Here is a 15,828-nt window from a genome sequence, read left to right as displayed (position 1 = left end):
TTTATTTGTAGATTTCCCTCCACTTTCTAATTCACCACCCTTCCATCTAGCCTCTTTCTTTCCTCTACACCTGAATAATATATACTCTATGCTTTAATGTCTGTTTCTCTATTTCCCACTTATCCTTTGTTATTCTAGTGGATATTTCCTTAGTCACCATACAAGTATCACAATATTCACCTGCTTTAATCTTCCAGTCCTTGTATATTTTTCTTTTTCCCTTATAACTGTGTATTGTCCTCGAGAACCAGATAAGTTTCTTCTTTTTTGGCAACTCAATTTCCGGTCCATTGTCCATTCTTCTCTGAATTACAGCTTTGATGATATTCAATAACGGGTCTATATTATAATCACAAAAGCTGTCTTTCGCGAATACATGTGCATCGACACATAAACGTTGAAGAATGAGAACAGCGAAGTACCAAAAAAGTGAAATGGAGAAAGCTGAATGCATTCCCGGAAGTAACAGCACCATACAGGTAAGGTAAACCTATCTATACAAACCTTACCTTAAACACTTTTTCAAACATTTTTGCAGGGGGGTCAAGCCCCACTGCACCCCCCAACCCCTCCCTACTTATATATACCAACTCTGAGACAGCACTACAGTGGGGAAAAGGGTTAATTTCCTCATCCCCACGATCGCCCTGCTGGCTAAGAAAATCCATTTGTCATTCTCCATTTCGCTCTTTTGGTACTTTGTTCTTCTCATTCTTCGACGTATATGTGTCGATGAACATGTATTCGCAAAAGACAGCTTTCGCGATTCTGATACAGACCCTTCAATAACTCCTCATTTGTTTGCACCATGTTCTCTTCTAGTTCATTATTTCAGAACATGGCATTCTGTTAAAGGCTTCACCTCCTCAATCTAGACCTTTGTTAGTTTGACATAGTCCTTCTAGACTGCCAGTTTTCATCATATAGTTGCACATTCACTATTACCATTACATTTCTCACCTATGCTACTGCAAGATTAAGAGTGTCTTTCTTTCCTAGATCAAATTGAAGCATTTTATTCAGATCTGTCATAGGTGCCTTGGCAAGTTTGTTTTCTCTGCTTTTGATTCTGGAACCTTCCAGCCATCTTCTCATAGATTTAGATCTATATTCATCATTACCATTTGTTTTCTGAATATAATCATATCCTCTCTTTCCCAACTCATTGGAAGTAGAGGGTAGCCTGCATAGGGTATCTATATATTAGTTTTCTTATTTTGATGTAATTAGTTTAATTACTACAAAGTTTGTATTTTTATTATATGTTCATCCTCTTTGTACTACAGTAGACTCCCTCTTAGCCAGTCTTGCTGGGACCAGACCTTAGGCTGGATAAACGAATGGTTGGTTAATCAGAAAAAGCATACAAAATAATATTTATAGGTTATAAATCAGCTAGAGTAACAGGATTTGTGTTAGTATGCATTTTTCTAATGAATATGAAGTGTAAAACTCAAATGTCTGTCATTGTTTAGCTCAGAAGAGGCAGAAGTATTGTTGTTCTCTGTTGTCTTTTGCTAGGGCTACAGCAGACATTTCATGGCCGGTTAAAGAGAGGCTGGATAAGAGGGAGTCTACTGTATCCAATATGTTTTACTTTAGCCATGTGTTACCTTCTTTTCTTATCTTCAGTAAGCCCTTCAAATCTTCCCTTAAGTTAACTATTTGTCATTTCGCCAATATTTTTAAAAACATGTAATCCAACTCCATGTTCCTCTGTTACGAGTCACAACAGCTTTACAGACTGCCATTAATACTGCCATGCCATTAATGTAGTCTTCCTTCCTAGATTTTTAGTATTGCATAGCACAACACAAGCACTCTTCATTAGTTATTTTTTCAAAGGTAGTTTGGTTTCAGTGCAATGAAACGAAGTACTACCTCATATGCTTCACAGTCAGACTGTCACTTTCTTCAAAAGATATGTCCCCCTGTAAAACGTTAAATGTTAAAGAATAGCTTGAAATGTTGTCTAGAATCCTCCATTCATGAGCATGACTTTCCTAATAATAAATTACCCATCTGAGTTTGGGAAGAAAGAAAGAAAGCTATGCATTGGCTCTGGGAGTTTATTATTCCCATATACAAATATTGGCAGTTCATGCCTGGGAGCACAATTATAAGGTGGCCATTGACTATGAATAAATCAAGTAGGGAAATCCAGAAATATTTATTTATTGCCATTTGAAAACCATGTATTTGTACTGGTTGACAGATACTGTTCAGCCAAGACCCATCTCCCTTGACTTTGTAAAGGGTACTTTTTACAAAGAACATACAGTTTACAAAACATATAAAAAGTATTGTTTACTTACAGTTTAAAATATAATACAGATTGAATAACACTTCACATTACAACATAGCTTGACAAGTTGTTGTTCTTTTCCTGGTTAGGGGTCGCCACAGCAGAACTCCAGTCCACTAATGATTGGCAGTAGATTTTTATGGTGCTGAGTTTCCAGCCCGATGCCCAACCTTCAGCAAAGACACACACATTTCTTTCGGAGGCCACTCGACCACAGGGAGGACATGCAGACTCCACACAGAAGGTACAACAGCCGAGAATCAAACAGGAGAACCTCTTGCTGTGAGGCAACAATGCTACCGCTGTACCACTGCGGCTTGACAAGTACTTACCATATTTACAGCTAATGTTCACAGTTTAATCTTGGTTGAATTAAGGGTGATGTATTTTACATTTGGAAAATATAGTAACATAGACCAAACTGTATGGTAACAGTTCCTATTTCTTTACTTTGTAACAGGGTCTGGCAAATTTGTTTAGTAAAATGTCTCTTAGTTTTCTTTTAAACAGGTCCAATGTGCTTTCTTTCCTAACTTCAGTAGGATTTGTATTCCAAATGTCAGGTACCATCTGAAAAAATCCCTCTCCCCTATAGTTGTTTTGAATCATGGTCTAATAAGAGTTAGGATGTTTTTATGGTCAAGTCTTAGTGAGTAGCTTTGTTGCTTAATTTGTAGTTTTGTTCTTAGAGTGTAATGACCTAACCTAACTATATTGTGAATTTGTGAAGAAAACAGTTATGTTGCTATATAACTTACAGGTAGCTAGTCAAAATGCTATAAGAGCTGACAATGGTTGTTTTTCTGGTCTTCTAGTATGACAATATTCAGACTTTTTGTCTGATGTTTTTTTTTTTTGGCCTGTTTGCACTAGAGTGGAATATTATTAGAGGAAGTCTGTATTCAGTTTTGGGACCAGGATATTTATTTTAAGGCACAATGAGCAGAAGGACCCAGGAGGTGAGATATATTATAACACAACTTAGTTACTTTATTTAGTGTAGTGTTTGTCCAATTGCTTTGTGTAGATAGTGTGATCCTCATGTTATTCTCAAATATCTTTGTTCAGTCATACTAGGCAAAGCGTTGTTTTCTGTCTGTTACATGGATGCATGGGTGTGTGGGAGCTTTTGTGTGGTTCTAAAGAACATACTATGGGACTTTAGTGGATTGATCAGTAGTCTGTTGCTGTGGGCCCAGTTATTTAACATTGTAAAGCCAGTTTATAGATTTTTTGCAGTGTGGGTAGATATTTACTATCTTGTAGAAGCATTATAGGTCATTAGTAAAGAGTGAAAATAATAGACGCCCAAGGACAGAACCTGGAGGACTCCTGCATTCATACTTCCTAGGTTAGAAAAGCAGTCACCTGTGTTGACCTGGAGTGATCTATTTTGCAGATACCTTTGGAACAATTTTATTGGAGTGGTGCCAAAATTAAATCTGCTGAGTTTGTGGTGTTATTAAGTGTGTCTATGAACGGGCTTACAGTTAGTTTATAATTGCTGATATTGTTTAAGATGGAGTCTGTGACAGTATATAAGGTAGTCAAGGTGCTAAAGGCATTATGGAAGCCACTCTGTTCATCATAGAGCAGTCCATATTTATTTCTGTGGTCAAATACTGGCCATATGTTAGCAATGGGCCTGTATTTTTACAAATTTTGGCTGTTTTTTTAATAAGAGGAATTATGTAGGCATGCTTGAAGGATGTAGGGAAGAGAGGTTGCAAATGCAAGTAAGGGGTTTAGCAATAAAGGGGCCAGTCATTTTATAGAACAAGTGTTGTAGTTTGGAAAATCTTGTACTATATTTTGAATTGACTTTAAATAGTGCTTTCTTGATTTCCTTTTCATATGCTTTTCTTAAGTAGTAGGCTGGAGTGTAAGCTGCCAAGTTATATTGATGGGATTCCTGTGTCTGAGATGTCTGATATGCATTTATAATTGGAGGAGGGGTTGGAATTGGGGGGGAGCAGGATTTTAGGATCATAGGAGGTTACTAGGCTATTGGCCCTGAGACCCTTATAAGCCTAGCCAAGAGTTTAGCCCAAATCAGCACTCGGTGCCCCCTATCCAGCAGGGACATGGGTAGAATCCCAGGGGTATATTTTCTGTTTCCCATCCAGTTATCCAGGTTGTGCTTAAAAAGGGTAAAGAGGTACTCTGCTTGATGTGGAGAGGGAGTCTATTCCATAGATGAAGGAGTCTCTGGGACACAAATCTGTCCCACCAACAAGTCTTGTTGATGTCACAGACCTGGTTGACGCTGCATGTGCAGGTTACTCGAGTGTATTTTTAGTTATAATCTGAAATGTTTCTAGTAGGAAGAAATTTTGGGTGTCTGTGATATTAAGACTACTGATTTGGATTGTGTGGAATCTGTGATACTTGAAGTAAGAAGTTTTAGCTCACTCCAGTATTGTTTAGGATTAACTGTAAATGCCTCTTGCTTTTTTCTGACAAATTAGGCCTGTCCACATTAGTTGCTACTCTAGCCTTTTCCTGAGATCTAGGTAATTGTCTCTTATCTGCATATTTATATGCTGCTGTTGTTTTTCATACCTTCTAGGCCTTGTCTTTAGCTGAAAACCCTTTTTTGTGTACATTGTCTTGGGCGTTTTTTGATGTACTTACATTTTAATTATGACTGACAATTTCATACTAAGTAGGAATGCAATGATCCAGCCTTGCCTTCCCCAGTCTGTTATTAAAGTCTGTAGTATAATGGGGCTGAGTAAATTGTGAAGAATAGAGGGTATGCTATAGTCAGGTTTCAGTTATACATATTACATGTGGGCTTTTAGAGTCAAACCAAATGTTTAGGCTTGCCCATTAGCTGTTGATACTGTCAGCCTTCAGGCATGTTGTGTTAATGGGTTTGGGATAATGTTTTATGCTGTTTGAAAGTCTTTAGTGCTAGGTGTTGTGAGTAGTCTTCTGGTCTTTGGCTTGGTTGAATGGCACCTCGCTGTATTAATCTCAAGAAGAAGTAGAACAGCTTTGTACGTTTTTTCATTTTTTAGAATAGTTGGGGATTTGGGTCATTTTGTAAGAGATATATTCGAAATGAAAATAATTTTTTATTGATGTAAGTTAATGCTGAAGCAAAGATTTGATGGTAAGGTGAGGGACTTATCTGGAAGTTTCTGTGAAGTATGGATAGTCTGGAGTCAATTTGTATGTTGCTGTCAGAAATGTTTCACATAGAAGCAAGCACAATAGGAGAGTACAAAGGAGAGATGAAATGGAAATGTGAGCGCAGTTGTGAATGTTTGTGTCATATTCTACTTTTGTGGGTTACTACCTACAATACTCAAGGGGTGGAAGGGTTGTCTGAGCTGTATGAGGGAGGTAGAGAGTTATATAAGGGGTATGGCATGATCTTTGGTGTTAGGAGTTATTAGAGCAGTGTATGGGAGAGAGTATACAGGTAGTAGAAGAATTGTTTTGTGTTAGAAGTTGTTAAAGTGGTGTGAGAAAAAAAGAAGAAGAAGAACAAAAACAATGGCCTCCTTCACCAAAAGTACTGCCAAAAATCCAAGTAGTAAATAGTCAAAAAGTAAGGCAGTTACTACCAGGCTGAGAATAAAATAACTCACTTTATTAAAACAATAAATAAAGCAGTATCATAAGCGCTTTCGGGTAGATTCCTTCATCAGATGATATAATGAATTTCTGGATGTTCTTATCTCTAAACATATGGATGGGGGTGTAGAGACATCATTATATAGGAAGCCTTGCTGGACTAATAGTATCCTTAGTTTTGATAGTATGTATTCCAAAAATATAGTTAAGGGACAAATTTGTAGAATATCTAGACTATGTACTAATGAGAGCTCCTTTAGTCATGAATTGGACTCATTAAAAGTCAATTTTCAAGAGAGGGATTATACTAAAACTTTATTAGATAGAGAATCGATTAACAGTAAAATATACAGGAGGCAAAAAGCTAGACCATGGATACATAGGGGAAAAGAGTTACCCAACACCACCGATGTTCAAACATATAATGGTAACAAGGGGATGCAGATGAGTTTAAAGTTTAACCTATAGTAGTGACATAGGTGGTATATGCAATATAATTAGGAACAACTGGATACTATTGCTCACAGATGAAAATATAACCAAGGTTGTAGGAACACAACCTAGGTTTATTTTTAATAGAAATAAGAATTTGAAAGATACTTTGTGTCATGAACCTCCTCATAATGGCCATAAGTGTTACAATATTAAGAGGAAGGGCACATTTCCATGTCTAAATTGTAAAGCTTGCAGATATATTAAGCAAGGTAACTGTTTCTTACATCCTAGGACTAATAAGAGTCATTCTATGAATACATATGCTGACTGCAATACACGTAATGTTGTTTATATTGCTAACTGCCGACTGTGTACAGCGTACTATGTAGGTAAAATCAATTGCAGGCTTAAAGACAGGATTTTTAAGCACTTGTCTGACATAAGACTAGGAAAAGAACAGAATGCCTTGTATAATCATATAGCCTTGCATGAAGGTCATGTAGTTGCTTTTATGGTTATATGTGTTATTAACAAAAGTCAGAGAATGGGAGATTTAAGAAATGAAACTTAATATAGGGAGATGCAATGCATTCTTAGACTGGAAGCTGATAAAGCCCCAGGATTACATGATGTGATTCCTTTAAAACCAGCTTTAGCAAAAAGGAGGGTAAATTACTGAATTTGATTGGCTATGATATATTATATAAGATACAATGTCTTTTTTAACTTTATCATCTGATGAAGGGATTCTACTCGAAAGCACTTATGATACTGCTTTATTTATTGTTTTAATAAAGTGAGTTATTTTATTCTCAGCCTGGTAGTAACTGCCTTACGTTTCGACTATTTACTACTTAGAAAAAAGAAGAGGGATGAATGAGAGAGAGGGGAAGAAGATGTGGAAAGTATAGAGGCAGAGAATTTGGACTGGTTCCTGACTTAGGGAACTGTTTTACCTGTTACTGCTGTCACCACAATCAATAGGAATACAAAGTCCCCTGTGCAATAGACCAATAACTAACCTTGGCAAGGTTAAATATGGAGAGGAGAATTGGGTTACAGGTGATTAAGTCATGGGATATCACCTTAGATTCTCTTTGCTGCCATTAAAGCTCAGTGGGAGTTGTGGTGGTGATATTACAACAGTTGGAGTGAAATGAGAATGTAGGTCAGAGTTCCCTTTCTGGCTTGCAGCCATTAAAGCCAAGAGGATAAAGGAACCTGAACTAGTGACCGAGATCATGATACTGCTGCTACCAATGTCAAATGTGCAATGAAGTCCCTGTATGGAAGTTAGTAGGTAATTGTGTAAAAAGTGTGTGGAAATGAGTGATTTAGGTGTTATGGTTAATAACTATAACCCTTGATTGTTTTTGTTGAAAGAAAGCTTGGGGAGAGGATTTTAAGGTAAGAAATCGTGTCATTTAGGTTTATGCCACTTAAGATGAAGAAATGTGTGCAGTTAATGGGGGTAGTAGGTGAAAAATAGTTTCAAACATGCTTGAGCAAGTATTGAGAGGTTTGTTAATATGTATTTGAGAATTGAGTGGAAGGAGGTTGAGTGGTTCAGGATGAATTACGACATAGATGGTAGCCCACTGAAAACAGAAGGTGTTATGAGAGATGTGGGAGCACAGGTTGACAGCAACCTTTCTTTTGACCACCACACTGCCACTGTGGTCAGAAAGTCCTTCTATGTGGCACATCTCATTACTAAGGGTTTTGCATCCAGGAAGAAAGAGGTAATTGTCTCCCTCTACTCTTCTCTCATAAGGCCAGTCATCAAGTACAATGCCCCATTTGGCATGTACCTCACTAGACAGCTGCAACAACTGGAGAGGCTGCAAAAGTACCTCATAAAGAGGATCCCTAGGTCTTAAACACTTGTCCTATATGGACAGACTCAAAAAAAACTCCAATTATTCTCTGTCTCATATCACCTACTTAGAGGAGATCTCTGCTTGACTTACAAAGCCATGTCTGACCCAGCTCTGTTAGAAATGCTACATCTAAAGAAATCCCAATCCCTCCATGCTACATGCTCCAGAATCCTCAACCTCCTTACCACAATCAACAGAATGTGCTGGAGGGACAGGTTCATAACATAGAGACTGCCCATACTATGGAATAGACTTCCCACACATGTCAAACAGAGCACCTCACTGGCCCTCTTCTAGAGAAATCTTGATGAGTGGATGAGAAATAGAACATTCACCCTGGGATCACTCCAGTGGCTCTACTCGACAGAGGCACTGGGAACTAAGGTTGGGTGGCATGATGCCAGGGTAATCGTATGGGCTAGGCTTGTAAACACTCCAGGGCCATTAGCCTAGAACGCACCTATGAGCCTATGAACCTATGTGGCCAGTAATACATAAAAATAATGATATGGGGGTAGGTGTGAATAGGGCTAGGGTGAGGAATGATGTGAAGCTGCATATAGCATGGATGGATCAGGTTTAACCTTGTACTGTAAGTAGTGAACAGCAGAAATACCATCTACAGACTGCTTTTTTTAGCCAGCAGTCTTCACTATAATAGGTTGGTAACTACATTCTGGACTGCCATTTAAAGTAGTTTTGATAACTTTATTCTAGGGGATATTATTTTTTCTAGCTTTTACTTACAGAACATCATAACTTTCTTAAGCGGAACAGTTTAGGAGTATTTTTCTTTTTCTTTTTTTTTTCAAGTAACAAGCTGCTTTATGTTATACTTTACTTCCATACCTTTGTATAGCTTTCATGCATAGTGCACCATTCTTTCCTGGTGACTGCATACTGAACTTGTAATTTCTTACGTTACTACAGCAATAGCTTCCAAGACTCTACACAGCAGACTCAGTCTGTTACCAGAATGTACATAGCATGTGATACAACTGATTTCTTTCCATGCGTCCCTTTACATTTACTTGCCTAATCAGGTAGACTCCCTTTGTTATGTTCCATGGTCTTGATTCTTTCTGTACTTTATCAATATGCTCATACTTTTTCTGCTAATTATTCTTTTTTTGAATCACAATAATTTCACTTTACCCTATAATACTGTCTTTTCCAAATTCATTTTTCCTCCATTAATTTCATTACCTCCCCTATATCTGCCTCCTGGCTGTTTTTCTGTTTCCTCATTATCTCCTTATCAGCCATTATTAATAATAGTATTATTAACGTTCTTACATGTGTTTGCATGTATGGTTCATTCACCCAGTTCACATAGAAGCTTATCTCATGTAGTTGCCACTTCCTACCTATTATTCTCTGAATCAGGTGTTACAGATTAACTAAGTTCTCACATATCCAGAATATATGGCTCCAATCCCCATTTTGATTTTGCTTGTGCCTCCAACATATCCGGCTAACCTAAGGCAACATTTTATGTAGCCTGTCCGATGTGTAGGAATACTTAAGGGTTCTGCAATGATTTCCATCTTTGTGACTCTATGCCACCCCTGTAGTTGTCTACCGTTACCCTACCATCTATCTTTAATTAATACTCTGTATGACCTGCTCAACAAAGGGAATGCCTTCTGTGTGGAGTCTGCAAGTCCTCCCCATGGTTGGGTAGCATTCAAAAGACATGCGTGCATAAATGGGCGTGCCTTTGTTGAAGGTTGGGCATCGAGCTGGCACCTCGGCATTTCGTAAAAATCTACTGCCAATCATTAGCGGACCGGAGGTCTGCTGTGGCGACCCCTTACCGGGAAAAAGCTGAAAGACAAACAACAACATAACCTGCTCACCAAACTTCTCTTTATTGCATCTGCAGTTTATGTCACTGTCACTGTCTTTATTAGGTTTGGTTTCTCAAATATTAACCAAGCCAGTCAAAGCGAAAACCACAATGCAACGTTTAATGAATTCCAACAAAAAGGTTAAGCGCTTTAGTCTGTTGTACCAGACATCATCAGAATCACCCATATTAAGTCTCCATTGTATTTAAAACCACTCAAAAAACACACCCCACTGAAAACAATACAAATTTAAAGAAACATGAATCAAATACAATAAATATGTACAATAGTATAAAAGAATAATAAAATAACACATAAATAGATATAAATCAGCTGTAAACTACAATTTCAAGCCCTTGTCCTTAATTCACTAGAAATAGAAATATTGTCATTTAGCCCTGTGGATATGCAGAATCAAATTTAAGCTGCCATTTCATTTCTTTCCTTAATAATTCATTTTCCCAATCCCCACCGCTGTCATTCAATGACTGCTGTTCCAGAATTAAAAACAAAAATCTGCTAAAATTAGAGCAGTATAATGAATGTTGAGCAAGTGCAATAATATTGCCCCTTCTTCTAATACTTTAAATATGCTGATATAGCCATTGCTTAAGAGAATTATTGGTTTTACCAATATAAAATGTGTTACATGAACTAGCTAAATAAATAATTATTTTGGTGTTACAATTTACAAAAGTACCCCTATGCCAAGAATTAATCTTAGTAAGTACCTCGGCCTCTTTATTTCAGGAAAGCACTGATTTCTTTTAAGATTTTCTTATGTGGCAGATAAAAATAGTATTAATCATCTTGACATTAATTTTTTAAAACAAATTTATGGTACCTTAAACACTAGAATTTATAGGAAGCCTACACATTGCAATGCCTATTTACATTTTACTAGTTGTCATCCTATGCATGAAAAAAAAGGCATTGTGAGGAGCCAAATGATCCGGGATTCTAGATTGACATCAGTCAATATGGATTGTCTTAGGGAATTTGATTTAGTGAAGGATATGTTTAAGGAGAGAGGGTACCCACCAGATCTTTTGGATTCTATTTGTAATGAAATTTGGATGGGTAGACAGAATAAATATGCTCCCATTATCAAGCTTGGACTTGGGTACCAAATTAATTCCAATGGCTTGGAAAGTGGTAAGGTAGCTGAATCTTTTAAGGTTAACAACATGGTTATGCATTATACTATAGAAGCCAGATGCTTTGAAAAGATTAATTCTAATAACTGGTCTTTATTACAAGCTGGTAGTGATAGTTGTCATTTATTTGTTTCCAGACCCACTTTTACATATAAAAACAGGAGCAATTTTAAAGTGATGTTGGAACATAGTGGATGTACATATGGGGTCCCTATAACTAGAAGACGCGAACACTGTACATATTGCACGTATATTAATGTAAATAAAGAGGGTGAGGTACTTACTAAGATTAATTCTTGGCATAGGGGCACTTTTGTAAATTGTAACACCAAAAGAATAATTTATTTAGCTATGTGCTTTTCATGTAAAGCATTTTATATTGGTAAAACCAATAATTCTGTTAAGCAATGGCTATATCAGCATATTTACAGTATTAGAAAGAAGGGACAATATTAGTGCACTTGCTCGACATTCATTATACTGCTCTAATTTTAGCAGATTTTTGTTTTTAATTCTGGAACAGCAGTCATTGAATGACAGTGGTGGGGATTGGGAAAATTAATTATTAAGGAAAGAAATGAAATGGCAGCTTAAATTTGATGCTGCAGATCCACAGGGCTAAATGACAATATTTCTATTTCTAGTGAATTAAGGAGAAGGGCTTGGAAATTGTAGTTTACAGCTGATTTATAACTATTTATGTGTTATTTTATTATTGTTTTTTTTTACTATTGTACATATTTATTGTATTTGATTTGTGTTTCTTTAAATTTGTATTGTTTCAGTGGGGCGTATTTTTTGAGTGGTTTTAAATACAATGGAGACTTAATATGGGTGATTCTGATGATGTCTGGTACGACAGACGAAAGCGCTTAACCTTTTTGTTGGAATTCATTAAACGTTGCATTTTGGTTTTCACTTTGACTGGCTTGGTTCATTTTTGAATTTTTGGCATTTACCTTGTCAAGCATTCGAGGATTTACTTTGGTTATAGGTTTGGTTTCTGTAAGCCTCTTTTTCTCATTTCAGTGTCATACTTCCTCAGTATTTTATATAGTCCACTATACCTCATAATATCCATTCTCCAGAGTGGAAACTTCTTCATGAGTTCAGGCCACTGCAATTGTCTTTCACTCTCTTGAACTTGTTCCCAATAAACACATTTCTATCCTTTTCCCACCATCTCTTTGTCATTATGACATTGATTCTGAGCTACTGTTTATTGGCCATAATTCAAACTTCCTTACCTCATACTTCTTGACTTTTCGCCCTCTGATATACTATTTTAAACTGTTCCAAGCTGACGCATGACTAGTCTCTTAACTATTTATTTATTTATTTTACATTTGTTGACTGACTGAGCTAAGTAGCCCTTTTACAGCGGAGGCCTGGGGAGAAAAGCTCTGCATGTTCTATAGATTATCATTTACAAAAATAAGCAAACAATCAACAACTGGTGTACAGAAAATATTCAAAGCAACGTATACATGAAAAACAAGGATTTACTATAGTAAACTTATCATTATGTCTGTCAGATTTAGAATCCTACAACACTCAGAAGGACTAACAATAGTTTTGTCTCTAGATGTAAAATCTTACATTATGCAGATAAGAATGTATGTAATGCGCTTAGGATAGAGAAGTTAATGTGAGACAAGGTCAAGAAAGTTAGAGAAAGTTACATAAGTTGGGAGCAGATAGAGGTATGCAGTTAAGGTTGATAAGCTGTTTAAGGGGGGTGGGTACAGAGGCAGATCCCTTGGCTTAACAGGTATTCTTTAGTGTCTAGCTTGAATTGACTAAGTTGCTTGAGTAACCTGATCTTTAGTGGGAGTTTGTTCCAGGCCTTGGAAGTATTATAGCTATAGAGAATAAATCCTTTCTTAGTTTTAGGTTTGTGAATTTATAGCAGATCTAGGTTAGAGCTCTGGAGGGATAGTGGGAGATGACAGATGATAGGGTAGGACAATAAGAAGGCTAATAAAGGATAGCGTGGATGAGCTGGAGTTGAGGGAGAAGAAGCTGGTGAGGTATTTCTAGCTAGTTAAGGTGTTTGAGTGAGAGATAGTGATATCACTTGTAAGTTTGATGGGATGCAAATTTGGCTATCTTGTTGTAGGTAGATTCAAGATTGGCAAGGAGTGTGGAGCTCAGGCAAGCAGGAATTTGAGAGCCATATCACAGAGTGGGTAGGAGGTAGGCATGAGAGAGAGTTACTTTAGCTTCACTGGTGAGAAACTTTTTGTTTGGGTAGAGGAGCCCTAGTTTCTGATGAGTTTTCTTGATACAGTTGTTAACGTGTAGATTGAATTTAAATTGGTCGTCAATGATGACATCAAGAAGTTTAATGCTAGTTTCCACCTCGATGTGTGTGTTATTGAGGGACAGGATTATGAAAATGGATTTAATGTGGTTATAGTTTTTAGGAAGAAAAAACAGTAGGTTAGTCTTTTTTTGGTTAAGGATAAGTTGGTTATCAGAGAGCCAGTTTTCTACTGAGTTAAAGGAAGTCTGTGTTGTAGAGACGAGTTCAGAGGGAGAGTCAGAAATTGTGATGTCAGTAGAGTCATCAGCTAATTGGACCAGTGATGACTGAGGGCAGGAAGAATAAAGAAGATTAGTGAAGATGTTGAAAAGTAGTGGAGCAAAGATGGAACCCTGAGAGACACCCATTTTAACTGAGAGAGGAGGGGAGAGGGCAGATTGCCACTTCACTGCTTGAAATCTGTCAGTGAGGTAGCTGGAAAACCATGCAATAGTAGCAGGGGAGAAGTTAAAGTTGGTTAGTTTGTGTAGAAGGAGAAGGTGAGAGACCATGTCAAAAGCTTTAGAGAGATCTAAGAATAGGCAGGAGTCAAGTTTGTTGTTATCTCTAGCAAGGGATATAGTATTAAGGAATGATAGTAGGGCAGTAGTAGTACTATCCTTTGGTCTAAAGCCATGCTGAGTAGGTGTGAGCAATTTTTCAGAGAGTAGGCAGTGCATAACTTGTTTATGTATGTACTTTTCTAAAACTTAGGTTCATAGGTAGGTACTAGGCTATTGGCCCTAGGGCCTATACAAGCCCAGCCAAAAAGGTACCCTGGCTTTTGCCACCCAAGAAAATTATTTTCCTGTGCCACTGTCAAGCAGAGCCACAGAGGTGATCCCCGGGGTGAATTTCCTATTTCCCATCCAATCATCAAGATTTTTCTTGAAGAGTGCTAATGAGGAACTTTGTTTGATATCTACAGGTAGTTTATTCCAGAGTATGGGAAGTCTCTGGGACAGGAATCTATCCCTCCGGCATGTTATGTTTATTATGGTGACAAGGTTTAGGTCCCTAGAGCATGTAGCTTGGAGGGTTTGGGATTTCTTTAAGTGGAGCATGTCCAACAGCTCTGGGTTTGACATAGCTTTGTATGTCAGGCAGAGATCACCTCTGAGTAGGCGATATATGATGGAGTAAAGCTGGAGTTTTTTGAGACAGTCTGTGTAGGGCATCTGTTTGAGGTCAGTAATCCTCTTTGTGAGGTATTTCTGCAGCCTTTCCAGTTGCTGTAGATGTCTTGTGAGGTACATACCAAAAGGGGCATTGTACTCTATAATGAGTCTAATGAGTGATGAGTAGAGGGGAACAATGACCTCTTTTTTTCTGGATGAGAAATCTTTTGTGATGAGGTGTGCCATGAAGAAGGATTTCCTGACTACTGTGGTGATGTGATTACCAAAGGAGAGACTACTGTCCACCTGTGTCCCAAGGTCGCTTATCACACTTTCGGTGTTAAGTATACTACCGCCTATTTTGTAGTTCATGGATACAGAGTTTTTACCAAAGGGGGTGACAATGCACTTTTTGGCATTGAGCTTGAGGCCATGGCTTTGACACCAGGCATCTGTCTCAGTGAGGCCCTTTTGTAGGATGTCCACATCATTAGGAGTTTTGATTATAGCTCCTAGTTTGCAGTCATCTGTGAACTTCGTTAGTCAAAGACCTTCTGTGTTAGCCTGTACTTCAGTGAAGTAGATATCAAACAGGAGAGGACCCAGGACTGAACCCTGTGGTACTCCACTTGTCACTGGTCTGAAGTCGGATTTGGAGTCTGCTACTTTCACAGTGTGGGTTCTGTCAGTGAGCCATTTGGCAACCCATCTTGTGACATAGGGATTTATACCTAGTTTAGTGAGTTTATCTATAATTCCAGAGTGGGGGATGGTGTTGAAAGCCTTGGCAAGATCTAGATAAGCTGTGAGAACCACCTTACCCTCATCTACGGCTTTGGGGACTGCTTCAAAGAAGTCAATCAGGTTTAGGAAACATGATCTGCCTTTTACAAACCTGAACTTGGTGGGGTCCAGAGTTTGGAGATTACCAATGTCTTTGTATATAAGTTCCATGATTATACTTTCCATGGCCTTGCATATCAGTCTCATCAGGCTAATGGGGCAGTAGTTCCTGCGGTCCGTGGTGGCTCCCCCCTTGTGGAGTGGGAAAACCTTAGCTGTGCGCCATTCAGCGGGCACAAAGCCTGAGGTGAGGCTATGATTGAACATGGTACTTAGGTGGGTGTCAGTTCAGTCTGTACTTCATGTAGAATGTAGCCTGGGATGTTGTCTGTTCCCATGGATGCTGTGTT

This window comes from Protopterus annectens, chromosome 6.part0 (assembly GCF_019279795.1).
Source record: "Protopterus annectens isolate FY-2018-M chromosome 6.part0, PAN1.0, whole genome shotgun sequence".
Taxonomy (NCBI): Eukaryota; Metazoa; Chordata; order Ceratodontiformes; family Protopteridae; genus Protopterus; species Protopterus annectens.
This window is presented reverse-complemented; position numbering follows the sequence as displayed.